This window comes from Saccopteryx bilineata, chromosome 11, assembly GCF_036850765.1.
Source record: "Saccopteryx bilineata isolate mSacBil1 chromosome 11, mSacBil1_pri_phased_curated, whole genome shotgun sequence".
NCBI classification, from domain to species: domain Eukaryota; kingdom Metazoa; phylum Chordata; class Mammalia; order Chiroptera; family Emballonuridae; genus Saccopteryx; species Saccopteryx bilineata.
Window position 1 is genome coordinate 4,226,444 of NC_089500.1, and position 13,303 is coordinate 4,239,746.

Sequence of the window (13,303 nt, forward strand, 5' to 3'; positions counted from 1 at the left end):
CCTGTGCTCAAGGTCCTCTCCCCAGCAACACTAAGATTTGAACACAGAAATATATATATGTATATATTTTAGTACTTTTCCCACTGTCAACAAGTAAAGACCTATTTGCTTGCGGGCTTTTTTTCATCATTTGTGGTTTTATTGTTGACTTGAGATGTTTCCAGTGATCCTAGAATTGAACTTTTCTGTATGCCATAAGCTCTTTCATACAAGGAAACATTTGTCTCCGTACCAGAATGAAGCCATGAATAATTCCCTCTGGATATTTAGAATCTTAATTACAATATTTTACTTTTGTCAATGGCATCATCATCATCATCATATTAGTCATCAGTATTAATGATAATAATAATCAGTGTTTATGATTTATCTTATGAATTAATTTTTAACCTACAAAGTAACATATCTTCAAGTACATTAAAATAGGCATTTGCCATAGAAAATGATTAATTCACTTCATCTCTTTGTTGGCCGCCTGGTAGAAAAGAGAAGGACAATTTCAAAAGCTGAAATAACAGTGTAGGGCAGCATCTTTACTTTGGATATTCCTTTCATAGGCACTACTTGATGTTTTCAGTGAACTTTTAAAACAATAATTGTGAATCAATTTCAAACTCAGAGCAAATCTGCAAGCAGAACGGAAGCATCTTCCCTCACCTTCGGAACTCTGCTGTATACTTTTCATTTCATCATTTTTCTAAGCAGAAAAAAAGAGCATCACTCAGCATTGCCGTTTTTATTAAATTTCAGAAGAGCTCAGTGCCTTTTCTCTTACCTGCATGTTCTTGACCATGAATGTCAGAGGGGGAAAGCCCCTCATTGTAGACGGTGACAGTTGGGGGTGCCAGGTGACCCCGTGAAGGGAAGACGGCTTGAGAGCCAGCCAGCTGACACTCAGATGCCAGGTTTGGGAAAACTGAAAACATCTGGGCTGAAAGGACAGATTTGGGAAGTCAGGTGAGCCTGTCTCCAGGCTACATTTTTAAAGACACTGTTCAGCTGTTACTGAAAACAAAACCTCTAACCCTTCTGAGTTCTAGACGTCTGGTCTGCCAAATGCTTGTAGGGTTAACAGTTTGGTCCAGTTTTGCAAGGATGAAGGAAGATCTGCGTGTCACCTTTTCCGTAGGACCCTTTGCGGCATCTTCTGTCGCTTGGGGGCCCCGTGTAGGCTGGTCTCAGAAACCAATTCATCCCACCACACTGAGCACACACCTTGAATAGCAACACCTTTAATGCAGATGCATATTTGCCAAAGGTTTCTCAGGGAGCTGGATTCATTAATTATTTTACATCTCAAAAAGCAATTCTCCAACATAGTTCATTCAACTGTGTGCTTTCCCTTCAAATATGCTCTTCCTCTCTCTTACCTAGAACATTTCATCTTTCTGTGAGCCTGCCCTCAGCCCCCACCTCCCAAACCCACCTCTCTGTCCCCTCGACCGCCGGCTAGAAGAGCTCTCACAGAAACAGAAGCTTGCCCACAGTTACACGACAAACAATGCCAAGTTTATGGTGTGAGGAAGGGGTTCCATCCTTTGGAATGTATTTCATAGAGAGCCCGGGACCATGTGGTCAGGGGGCAGTCTAGGCGAGGCAGCCAGCAGCCTTATACCCACCAGCTTTGGAGGTCAGCATGCCTGTGCCCTGCCCATCATCTCCCAAGCTCATCAGTCTGACCTTTTGCAACCCTGTCTCCTGTCAATCATTCTACCTTGAATCCTCAAAGCAAACCCTGACCTCACCAGGAAGATTGCCAGGCTTTAAACTTAAATTTGACACTACTTGCCATCTGTATTATTGGTTTAATGCCAGAGCATGATTTTTAAGAAGCTATTCTTTTTTCCTTTTTTTGTTTCTTTTACCTCTGCATTTGCTGTTGGAACAGACTCAAACTTCTTATGGGGTTATATAATGCCTATTTGTGGAAAATTTCTCTTAAGCCACCAGCAGACTTTTCGAGATCTTTATAAATTGTTCTCAATAATTGTCCCTCCTTGTTCAGATTATTGGATGATTGATCCTTGAAATAGGAAATGCCTGACTGACACTCAAAGATTGGTTTGTTGGGGTGTTTGTGTGCCTTTGATTAGCACTCTGATCATGTGTAAGATGGCTTCTATGTCTAGGTCAAATAACTGTTTACACACAGCATTTGAATATTGTCAGACCGAGAATGTATAGCATAGGCCCTGCCTGGTTGGCTTAGCGGGGAAGCGTCAGCCTGGCTTGTGGAAGTCCCAGGTTCAATTCCCAGCCAGGGCATACAGGAGAAGCATCCATCTGCTTCTTCACCCCTCCCCCTGTCCTTCCTCTCTGTCTCTCTCTTCCCCTCCCGCAGCCAAGGCTCCATTGGAGCAAAGTTGTTCCGGGCGCTGAGGATGGCTCTGTGGCCTCTGCCTCAGGTGCTAGAATGGCTCTGGTATCAGCAGAGCAACACCCCAGATGGGCAGAGCATCGCCCCCTGGTGGGCATGCCGGGTGGATCCCGGTTGGCGCATGCGGGGTTGTCTGTCTGCCTGCCTCCCCCCTCGCTTCTCACTTTGGAAAAACACAAAACAAAACAAAACAAAAAAACCATATAGCCTGAGAAAGGCAAACTAGTCTAGGCAGATGTGGAGGGAGTTGTGTGTGGCTCATTAATATCCTCCTGTTTGGCACCTCCCCCTCCTGCCTCCCTCGCCCCTCCATTTGCAATACTCACCTTAGCGTCCTTTACCCAAACATTTATTCTGAGCCAATGACTTGGCCAGAGGACGTTCCTCTCAACTCGACTCTGCTGAGGAGGCGTTTTAGCTGATGGCCACTGCCTCTCCTGCCAGCCAGGGCAGTCTGCATTCTTACACCTGATCTTAGCCAGAAGGCCTAGAAACCAGTGGCATCGGCCCTTTTAATGATGACTCTCAAGAACTGGAAATACCTGCTGGTCTCAAAAGAATAGGACAGAAGGAGAGGTCATATTTCTAGTCAGTGGAATACACTACGGTGGGACAGCGGGGTGGAGACATCTGAATGAGAAAGCCTCCCGAACCCTTTCCTCACGCGCTCCCTGCCTTCATTGACTGGATGTTCACGGAGCACCTGTCATGCGTTAGGCACTGGGAGTAGCAGAACAGAGACCGTCACCGTGGTCCGGGAGCGGGGGACAACCAAGAGTGGCATCATCACCACAGTAGACACGAAGCACCGTGACTGAATTAAAGACGAAATCAGCTGAACCATGCCTTTCTTAAGTGTGCTTTAAATGCTGGATCCTCAGGAAAAAAATAGTTTTTTTCCTCTTTTCTGTTTCTTTAACCCAGGTATCTTTCTAGTTCCATTCTCTCGATACCTCAGGGAGAGTCTGTCCTTTTTTCTTTTCTTTCTTTTTTTTCTTTTGTGACAAGAAATAAAAGTAGGCATTTGAAAGGCATGGGAGGTGTTTGGCCGCAGTGAGAGTCATCTCACCTTCAAGGCACGCACAGAAGAACACTGTGGTCCGATGGGTCCAGAATTAAGAATGGCCACGTGACCTTGAGCGAGCCCTTCACCCATTAAGCCTCCACTTGGATGGCACAGACCTTGGTGGCACCTAAGATGAAAATTGTACCATCCCTCCCTGTGCTGTGAAAACAAACAAAAATATATATCCATAAGGACATTGATCACTTGATTTTCAAAAACAAAATTGTATGGTTTTTCCTGTTTCCTGGCTGTATAGAATTTACTCTGAGTTTTGGAGCATGCTTTTCTCTGTTTGGGCTACTGAAGCAACAAACTGAGTGGCATAGGAACCATCGGAAGTTTTTCTCAGTCTGGAAGAGGAGTGGCCCCAGGTCAAGGTGCTGGCAGATTTGGTGTCTGATGAGCTTCCTCTTCCTGGGTCATAGATGGCGTGTCCTTACTGTGCCCTCACGTGGGGGGAAGGGAAGGCAGTTCTCAGGGGCTTCCTATTGTAAGGGCACTGGTCCCTTTTATGCGGGCTCTGCCCTCAGGATCTAATCACCTCCCAAAGGCTGCACCTCTGGACACCATTATCTTGGGGTTGTCAACTTACGAACTTCGGGGGGAAACAGACACTCAGTCTACAGCTGAGCTGAGTGCCCTGTACGCCCTGATATGACTGGTACCTGGAGGAGCTATTAGCTGCACCCACTCTCTCTAACTCTGAATGCTACACGGCTTATTCTGTTCACATCAAGAGACACCAGATTCAGCACCTTCACTTCACGGACTCAGCAGAACTTTCCCTGGATTTTCAGTTCTTAAAATAGCTCTGCAATAACAAAATATCGATCATTTTCTTTTATTTACTTTCTTTTGGCTTTATAATCATGGAAGTTTAAATTTGCTAAAGGTCATGCGGTTGTCAGTGTTTGGTGGACCAGCCGAAAAATAGCACTAAGCAAAATGGACTTAGGTGCTTTCTGCATTGTTTCCGTGGGCTGGAGTCTGGGCCTAGCAGCCCGCGGAGGCGGGGGAGGAGTCCCCGGGAGAAGGGGGACACGCCTGCTTCATCCGCCTTGTCCCGCATAGCAAGAATGCCTACGTTTCCAATGGGGCAAGCGGTTACTTCCCAGCCAGGTGAACTGCCAAGGAAGCAAAACCTAGTGGTCTCAAGAACTGTCTCAAGATGTCAGTTGAAGAGAATGGGTTCAGGAAGAAGAGTCCAAATGGCCCCATGTAACTTTGTGTGAGACCCGTGAGTTAAACACCTGCCACTCACACAGTAGCGTGGGGGAGGGGGCAAAGGGGTCTGTCATGCCCCGGACACCACTCACAGAGTGGCACAAAATGGTCTCCAAGACAAACAAGAAAAGCACAGTAGAAGGGGCGGGAGGGGGGCGCCAGTTATGTTCTCTACGCCACTGCACTCACGACGGTGGTTCATCAGTAGTCCAGTGCCAGGCCCAAATACCATCAGCTAAACATACCACGGTTTGCTTCTTTACCTTTAAGCTCTTCCCCAACCCCGTAGTTGCAGAAGAGGAGACAGATCAGGGGACAGGAAGAAGAAAGATGTGTGCCCCCTTCCCTCTGCTGGGTCCCCTAGAGACACTGACAGGGGTAGAGATGAGGGAGGGGAGGGGACCGTTTGGGTGATGTGCAGCTAGTTATTGGATTTCAAATGGCTAAAGTGTCTGAGTGTGATTCTCAGTGGTCATAGCGAGAAAATACTCAGACATTGAAAAGCTCTCGGATCCTCCAAAGCTCTCAATCAAGGTCGGGGAAAGGACAGTCCCTGTCAGCCGAAGCCTGTAGGTGGACATCAAGCACGATCACTCCTGTCTGAGTCTCACGGAGATAAGCCTAATGAACTGTTTAGGTATGAAACTGTTTTTTCATATTAGAAAGAATAAGAAGAAAAAAGGGAGTTTAGAAAAGTTAAAAACTTACCCAAGGTCACCCGGTTTGTAAATTACAGCAGAAAAATGGAAATCCCTGCTGTCTGACCCTAAACTCTCTCTCTCTTACCACCTGGGCGGCCCTTTCTATGAAAATGAAAATGATAAATTTAGCCCTAGATGTCTTCACAGTAAGGAGGAACAATACTTAGACTTGTTTTTTTTTACTTTGCTGACTAATGCAAAGATCATTTATTCTTAACCCCGGGCCAGTTGGTATTCTCTCATTCATCTTACTATGCTTTCTCTGAAGATCCAATTCTGTATTCAGAGCTACCTACGAGGAACCTCCCAGATGTGCTTTGGACATATTTACAAAGCCTGACCTTGAAGTGAGAACCAGATACTGAAATTTTCCCCAAGTCTCAGGCTTTCCCTATGTTCAATTTGTTATTGATCATTAACATCATGGTTCACCCAGAAACTCAAGGCCCACATCACATATTTGACTTTCTCTTTCTTACTGTGTCTTCATCGCCCACTAAGTCCACATGAACCTAAATCCTTAAAATTTCTCCAGTTCTTTTCTCTTTTCTTCACTCCTACTCTCATTACGCTTCCTCTGGGCACTCAGTGTTGTAGCCATGCTCCTCTCAGACAGACACATTGTTTCTATTAACCCATAATGGCCAGATATAAGGCACAGCAATCAAACTGTATCCATTCCCCAATTAAAAGCATTCAGGCCTGACCAAGCGGTGGCGCAGTGGATAGAGTGTTGGACTGGAATGCAAAGGACCCAGGTTCGAGACCCCGAGGTCGCCAGCTTGAGCGCGGGCTCATCTGGTTTGAGCAAAGCTCACCAGCTCGGACCCAAGGTCGCTGGCTTGAGCAAGGGGTTACTTGGTCTGCTGAAGGCCCGCGGTCAATGCTGAAGGCCCGTGGTCAAGGCACATATGAGAAAGTAATCAATGAACAACTAAGGTGTTACAACAAAAAACTAATGATTGATGCTTCTCATCTCTCTGTTTCTGTCTGTCTGTCCCTGTCTATCCCTCTCTCTGACTCTCTCTGTCTCTGTTAAAAAAAAAAAAAAAAAAAAAAGCATTCTGTATGCTTTTCATTATCATGGCAGTCCCGGCCTTACCGGCCTCATTCCTATCTGTGTATTCAACTGTCCTCCACCATTCTCCTTTTGACAAAAGCCTTCCATTCATATAAAACTATCTACAGTGACAGTCTTCGATGCTTTTGCCTCTGTTTCTCTTTCCCAGAATGTCTTTCTCAAATGTATTCATGTATCCATGCCTTGATTAATCAGGTAACTATCGCACATGTGCTCTGAGGTTCTCCTATGCTGGGCACTGAGGACCCAGGGACGATCCAGACAAATATGGACCTTAGTGTTCAAGAACTCTCCATATCTATACAGACAGGATGTCACACATTTTACATGAGTAACGGTGGCAACCAGTGAGGGTTGGATAAAGGAGAGGAAGCAAATGTTCTAACAAGTATAGGACAAGCAGACCTGACCCAGTTTATGAAATGACTTTCCTGAAAAAGGAACTTTGAGTTAAGGTTGGTGGGTCGGTCAACGATACAAAGCAATGGTGGATAGGGGGAGGGAGGCTGACAGCAAAATAAGGAGCATTCTAGACAAGAAGCCAGCGCAGGGGTTCTGAAAAGGCAGAGGGACATGTCCGGAGCCAGATGTGGCAGGAGACGAGGAAGATGAGGGAGACAGACCAAACTGGCCGTGCCTTCGTATGATGGAGGCAATTTTCATTCCCATCCTCATAAAAATGAAAATGCGTCAAAAGGTGAGAAATATGGAAGCACCATCATTTTGTCTGATATTTCTATAAAGGTCATTCTGCCTCCCTGGTCTACTTGATAAACATTCATTCATTCATTCTTTTATTTATTATTTTTACTGAGCTATGTCATATTGCATAAATTTAAGGTGTTTAACTTAATACACACCTTTATTTAAATGAACATCCTTTTTTAAATTTTCTTTAATAACAAAAATGTGGATGTAATACACATATGTAGAGAAGTACTTACCCCTGTAGTGTGAGCTAACCCCTTCATCCCCATAAAAGTCCTATTTCTTTATCTCTTTCCGTTTAAGCCTTCCCTCCTCCTCTCCCCAGGTGAAGAATCCTCTCCCTGGGCTCTTGGTGCACTGTGCACATGTGAGTGTGTTATGTCTTGTTGCTCTTTCTCATGGCATGGTAATTATCTGTTTATATAACTTCTCCCATGAAACTGTGAGATCCATAAGGAAGTCACTGTAAGTCATCTTTGCGTCCCGAATATCAGCCACAGGGTGATATGGAAGCATGTCCTTCAGGGTTGTCTTCATCTCACCCATGTATTTCTCAACCTACTGCCACTGTCCTCAGGTGGCATTCGGTGACCCTCACGTCTCTCGCTTATAAAGTGGGGACGACCATAACAAACTCGCTGGGCAACTGTGACAATGGAAAGACACAGGAAAATGTCAGCACATTATTTATTGCACTCATTTTTTTTCTCTAGATTCAGCATAAAATGAACATGTGTGCAAACATGCATGGCAAGATCTGTCTCCAGGGCAGAAAAATATTTCTAGTGGACATGTTTCATCATGAACTAAATGCAACCTGCCAATTCCCTTTATTGATTGAATTGATTATGCAACTAAATGATTAAGGTGTCTTCTTTTTCACTCTCTTGATCTTTTTTTTTATTTTTAAACAGAGACAGAGAGAGAGAGAGAGGGATAGACAGGGACATACAGACAGGAAGAGAGAGATAAGAAGCATCAATTATCAGTTTTTCGTTGTGACACCTTAGTTTTTCATTGATTGCTTTCTCATTATATGTCTTGACCGTGGGCCTTCAGCAGACCGAGTGACCCCTTGCTCAAGCCAGCAACCTTGGGTCCAAGCTGGTGAGCTTTGCTCAAACCAGATGAGCTTGTGCTCAAACTGGTGACCTCGGGGTCTCGAACCTGGGTCCTTGGCATCCCAGTCCGACGCTCTATCCACTGCACCACTGCCTGGTCAGGTTCTCTCTTGATCTTATATATCAAAATTTACTTGGCGGTTGCCATGGCCATCAAAGAGACAAAAGGAGAGGAGGAAAGTGATAAATAGTAACCTTTTTCCCTCTGAAAAGCTTGTTACCACCCTTTGCCATATTTTTGTCAGATTCCTCGCCATTAGGCATCAGAAGTACAGCTCACCCTGCACTTTATCTCATTGAGGGAAAATGTTCTACTTCAATCATAAAATTGTCTTCCTTGAATCCTCCTGGCCTTGGAACTTTGTTCTGAAATTCCTATAGAGTTCCCCTATATCAGTGGTTCTCAACCTGTGGGTCGCGACCCCGGCGCTGGCGACCCGTGTTTTGGTCTTTCGACCCCCGCCAGGGTCGCGACCCACAGGTTGAGAACCGCTGCCCTATATCCTATACCCCGGCTTGGGCAGGAGTTATTAGTGTTGTGTTTTATTTTGTGCAGTTTCCTGTCAATGTGCTAAATATTCCTCGGCTTTACTTCCCTTGATCTCAGACTGCATCTTAGTGTCTATTCTGGGTCTCTTAGAATTCATCCAGACATAATGATTATTGGCTGATGATCGGAGAAAACAAAGAATATTTTTATAATCTTTCAATTAGTAACAGTCACGCCCGTTATGTAATATTCAAACTATCCAAGAGCATTTGTAAGTTTTGCTCATTTTCCTTAAGTTTCAAGGTATCAGCATTATAGATTACACATACAAATAGAATAAAATTGTGTCACTTGCTAGTAAAAAGACAGCAATAGTAGTACTTTATTACACTGCTATATTTTTAAAAATGTTTGTAAATACTAAAAACTCTAGAAAACAGAATGATAATAAATCACACTTGAGCCTATACATTGCTAACAGCCCATATATATATATATATATATATATATATACACACACAGAGAGAGAGAGAGAGAGAGAGAGAGAGAGAGAGAGAGAGAGAGAAAGCAGCCAGCAGCATATTTTAGGTTAGTCACACATAAATCTCTCAGATGATGGTGAGAAGCCAGAAGATGTTGTGTAACAAGACTTAGAAACATCCTCTGACAGATGTTTCCTCGGGGCTCAAGAGACAGTTAGTTACAAAATCTGCTTGCTGTAGTGTAGGGGTTAATAAAAGACTAAAGAAGATTAGTTGGCTATTTCTTATTTCTTTTGCAATATAATTTAGAAGTGGCTTGAAGAATAAAATATAAGTAAATAAAACCTGACGTGTGTGTGTGTGTGTGTGTGTGTGTGTGTGTGGTGTCCTGAAAGAAATTTGACCTTTATAACAGTGATACAAATTCTCTCATTTTAAACCCAAGACTTGTGAACAATTGCAAACAACAATGTTCATCTTAGAAATATTTTGAGTCACACCAAGATATCTAGGATATTGTGAAATAACTTTAAAATAAATTTTAGAGACTACCTCTTAATTTAATATTTTTCTAAACAATTATAAAACATTTGACATGGCCTCAGAATTTAAGAATGAGCACATTGTGCATCCAGGAGAAGTTTGAACAGCATGACGTCGTTCACCAGTTAGTTCGTTTATTCATTTATTTATGTGCTAGGCACCGCAGATGACAGATCTGTAGGAGGCAGCCTCGGCGTGTAGCCGCTGCAGAGAAGGAGGCAGGGACTGAACGTGAACAGCTCTAACTGCCAAGTAATCTACCAGGAACCACGTCTGGAAGACGAAGATGGTGGCGGGGTGGGGGTGGGGGGTAGAAGAAAGAGGAGGTGGGGGAATTTGAGGGGCAATGCAGAACTCAAGGGAGCAGGTGTCACATGGACATTCTGTCACTTCTCATGGAGGACGTGGCTCCACGAGGCATCAGCCTCAATGCCAGTTTCCTTCTACTTGGTGAAATCCACCTCCTCCCCACCAGTCCTGACGTCTGTCCCTGAAAAATCCTGGCCGTCCTCTTTGTTCTATCTGCTCGCGGAGGAGCGCGCCAGCCCTCTCAGCCCCCGGGATCTTGGCTGTTGCTGTCGTGTTTCTGTTGCTTTCTCGGTTGGGATCTTTGGTGTGAGGTCCGCAGTCCCTTCCAGAGCCTATTGACGGTGAGTCGACAGGTGGAGCTGCTGATGTGGCTGAAGCTCACACCTGGCTGCCAACTCAGTCCTGGGTGTTTGAATCCCGTCCAGGATGCTGAACGTGTGGAAATGTACCGATATTCCGCTCTCTCCAGCCCCCCGCCCCACCGGGATAGCACTGCTGTTCCTGTCTCCGTGCAGGCTGCTTCCTCAGCTATGCCACGGCTGCCCCCATTCTGCACATGACTCCATCCGCCATGGAATGGGGAGATAAAGCAATTCTTTTTTCTGGGCTTCCTCCTTGACTTCTGCTGTGAACATACATCTGGAGACCCTAGAGATGCAATCCCTGAGATCTATACATGGATCTCTTCCAAATCACCTGACTTTCTTTGTATAACCAGAAGTCTCACTTTTCTTGGAGAGAGGTTTATTTTGTTTTTTCCCCCATCTGGAAACACTCCCAATACATTCAGAAGAGTCTTAACCTACCTGGGTTAATTCTAGTGTAAATGAAGTTCTGTGAAAGACTAGACTAAGATTATGGTTGTCGCTGCATAGGGCCACGCTACCCTTAGAGCTGCTGGAATGTGATTGGACCGAACGGCTAGAGCAGGGCTCCCTTGCCCTCTGGACTGTACCTCACACTTCAACAGGTGCTGGCCCCACGTTGTTTTAAGAAGCCCTAGGGTTCCTATCCTGTTCTTATTATTCCATTTATTTTTCAGTCTACTCTTTGGTAAAGGAGAAAATAATTGGCTTGTGTTTCAATAAAAGTAAACATATGCTAGGGTAAAGCAAACGTAGATCTATTTGAACAGCCAGAATAGGAGCTGGATGTTAATACATACATTTAAATTTCACATCAGATATGTTGGGAATGTGCTCGGACTGCGAAAATTCAACAATGGTATCAATAATGAATGGTATCATAATAAGACTTAATAACTGGTTTCAGTGTCTTGGATATTTTTTGGTCTTTGATTCTTCCACATAAAAAAGAATCAGCTTGTCACATTCCATTAAAGAAAATCAGGCCCTGGCTGGTTGCTCAGTGGATAGAGCATCAGTCCGGCATATCGACGTCCCCGGTTTGATTCCCGGTCAGGGCACACAGGAGAAGCGACCATTTACTTCTCCCCTCCACTCCCCCTTCTCTCCCTCTTTCCCTTCCACAGCCAGTGGCTCAATTGATTTGAGCATGGCCCTGGGTGTGAGGATAGCTACATCAGAGTGCAATAACCTCAGGCACTAAAGATACCTTGGTGCTCGAGCACTGACCCCAGATTGGATTGTTGGGTGGATCCCATTCAGGGCACATGTGGGAGTCTGCCTCACTATCTCCCTTTCTCTCACCTACAAAAGAAAGAAAGAAAGAAAGAAAGAAAGAAAGAAAGAAAGAAAGAAAGAAAGAAAGAAAGAAAGAGAGAAAGAGAGAGAGGAAAGGAAGGAAGGAAGGAAGGAAGGAAGGAAGGAAGGAAGGAAGGAAGGAAGGAAAGAAGGAAGAGAGAGAGAGAGAGAGAGAAAGAGAGAAACAGAGAAATAAATAAACAAACAAACAAACAAACAAATAAATAAATCAGAAAATCACACTTGGTCTGTTGATTGAAATGATAAGGAGAACTACCATTTCCAATATGTTGAGTTTATATTTCATAAACATGGTGCAACTCCCTCCTATTTAGATCTTATTTAATGCCTTCCATGACCACTCAGTTCTAAGTCTTTTAAAGTTTCTTCTTTGACCTGTTCTTTTTCTTTCTTCCTTTCTTTCTTTTACAATGATTGTGGATTTTAATGTCTAAATGAAATATATATATTTATTTGCGCTTCTACTTTATGTTGTATCGTGATTGCAAATGTGGAACATTTCTGTGACTTGCATTTGTTTACTGATCTTTCTTGCATTTGAGACTGTTCTCAGATTTTTTTTTTTTCCTTTTTGGAACCACATCCTCAAGTTTTCCTTCAGAACAGGTCAGTTGGAGATAAAATTCCTCAGTGTTTACTTACTCTCAAAACGTTTTCCTCTCCCTTGTATCCTTGAGAGAGCCTGTCACTGACTGATGGTTCTAGCTTGACAGGTGCTCTAGCCCAGGTCTTGGTAGATGTTATTTGACTGTTGGCTTGCTTTTTTTGCCACGGGGCTGTCTGCAGTCATTGTGTCATTTTCTATCATTGACGTGACCTTTTTGGTGGGCCCTTCAGGGTTTTATCTTCATCTTCCGTGTTTAGTGATCCTGTTGCCCTGTGTCTGGGTGCAGAATCTTTTGTGGAAGGTGCTGTATTTTCCAGATTGATAGCTTTGTATTTTCATTGGTCCTGGAAAACTTGTGGCCATCATTTCTTTGAATAGTGCCAGTTGACAATTCTGCTCTTTATCATATTTAGATAAATGGAAATTCCATTTCTAATTTTTGCCTTAACATTTCTTGTTCACGTTTTTATTTTTGCAAATGTCTCTTTCCAGAACATTGCTCATTGGCCCGCAGAACGTAGATGGTTGGCGATTCCACACTCTAGGATCCACAGTGTGGTGTGCCTGCTGGCTGGCACGGAGGGTGACTCCCCTTCTACTTTGTCAGCTCTTTGCTCTCTCTCTTCATCTGTTGCCAATTGTCAACTCATTTTGGGAAAGATGCCTCCCGAGATGATTTGCTATTTCTGCTGTGTTTCTGCCAGCAGTGCAGGGTGCCCTGAGTCATAAACTCCAACTCCCTCCGACCTGTGGCTGCCAAAGAGGAACCAGGCCCAGCATCCCTCTGTGTTCTTCCCAACGTTCAAAATCCCCATGGCACCATGCCTGAGACAACCGTCCCTTGCAGCACGCTGGACATCCGGACATCCAGACCAGTTTCCTGCCCCCGCACTCCTGCCGCCCCTCCCC

At 44.3% G+C, this 13,303-nt stretch overlaps 1 protein-coding gene across 2 annotated transcripts in view; it reads left to right on the plus strand.

Annotated features, from left to right (window-relative positions):
- Positions 1-13,303, plus strand: part of NETO1 (neuropilin and tolloid like 1) — an 80,071-nt gene that overhangs the window by 21,332 nt on the left and 45,436 nt on the right. The gene's annotated exons all lie outside the window — the stretch shown is intronic.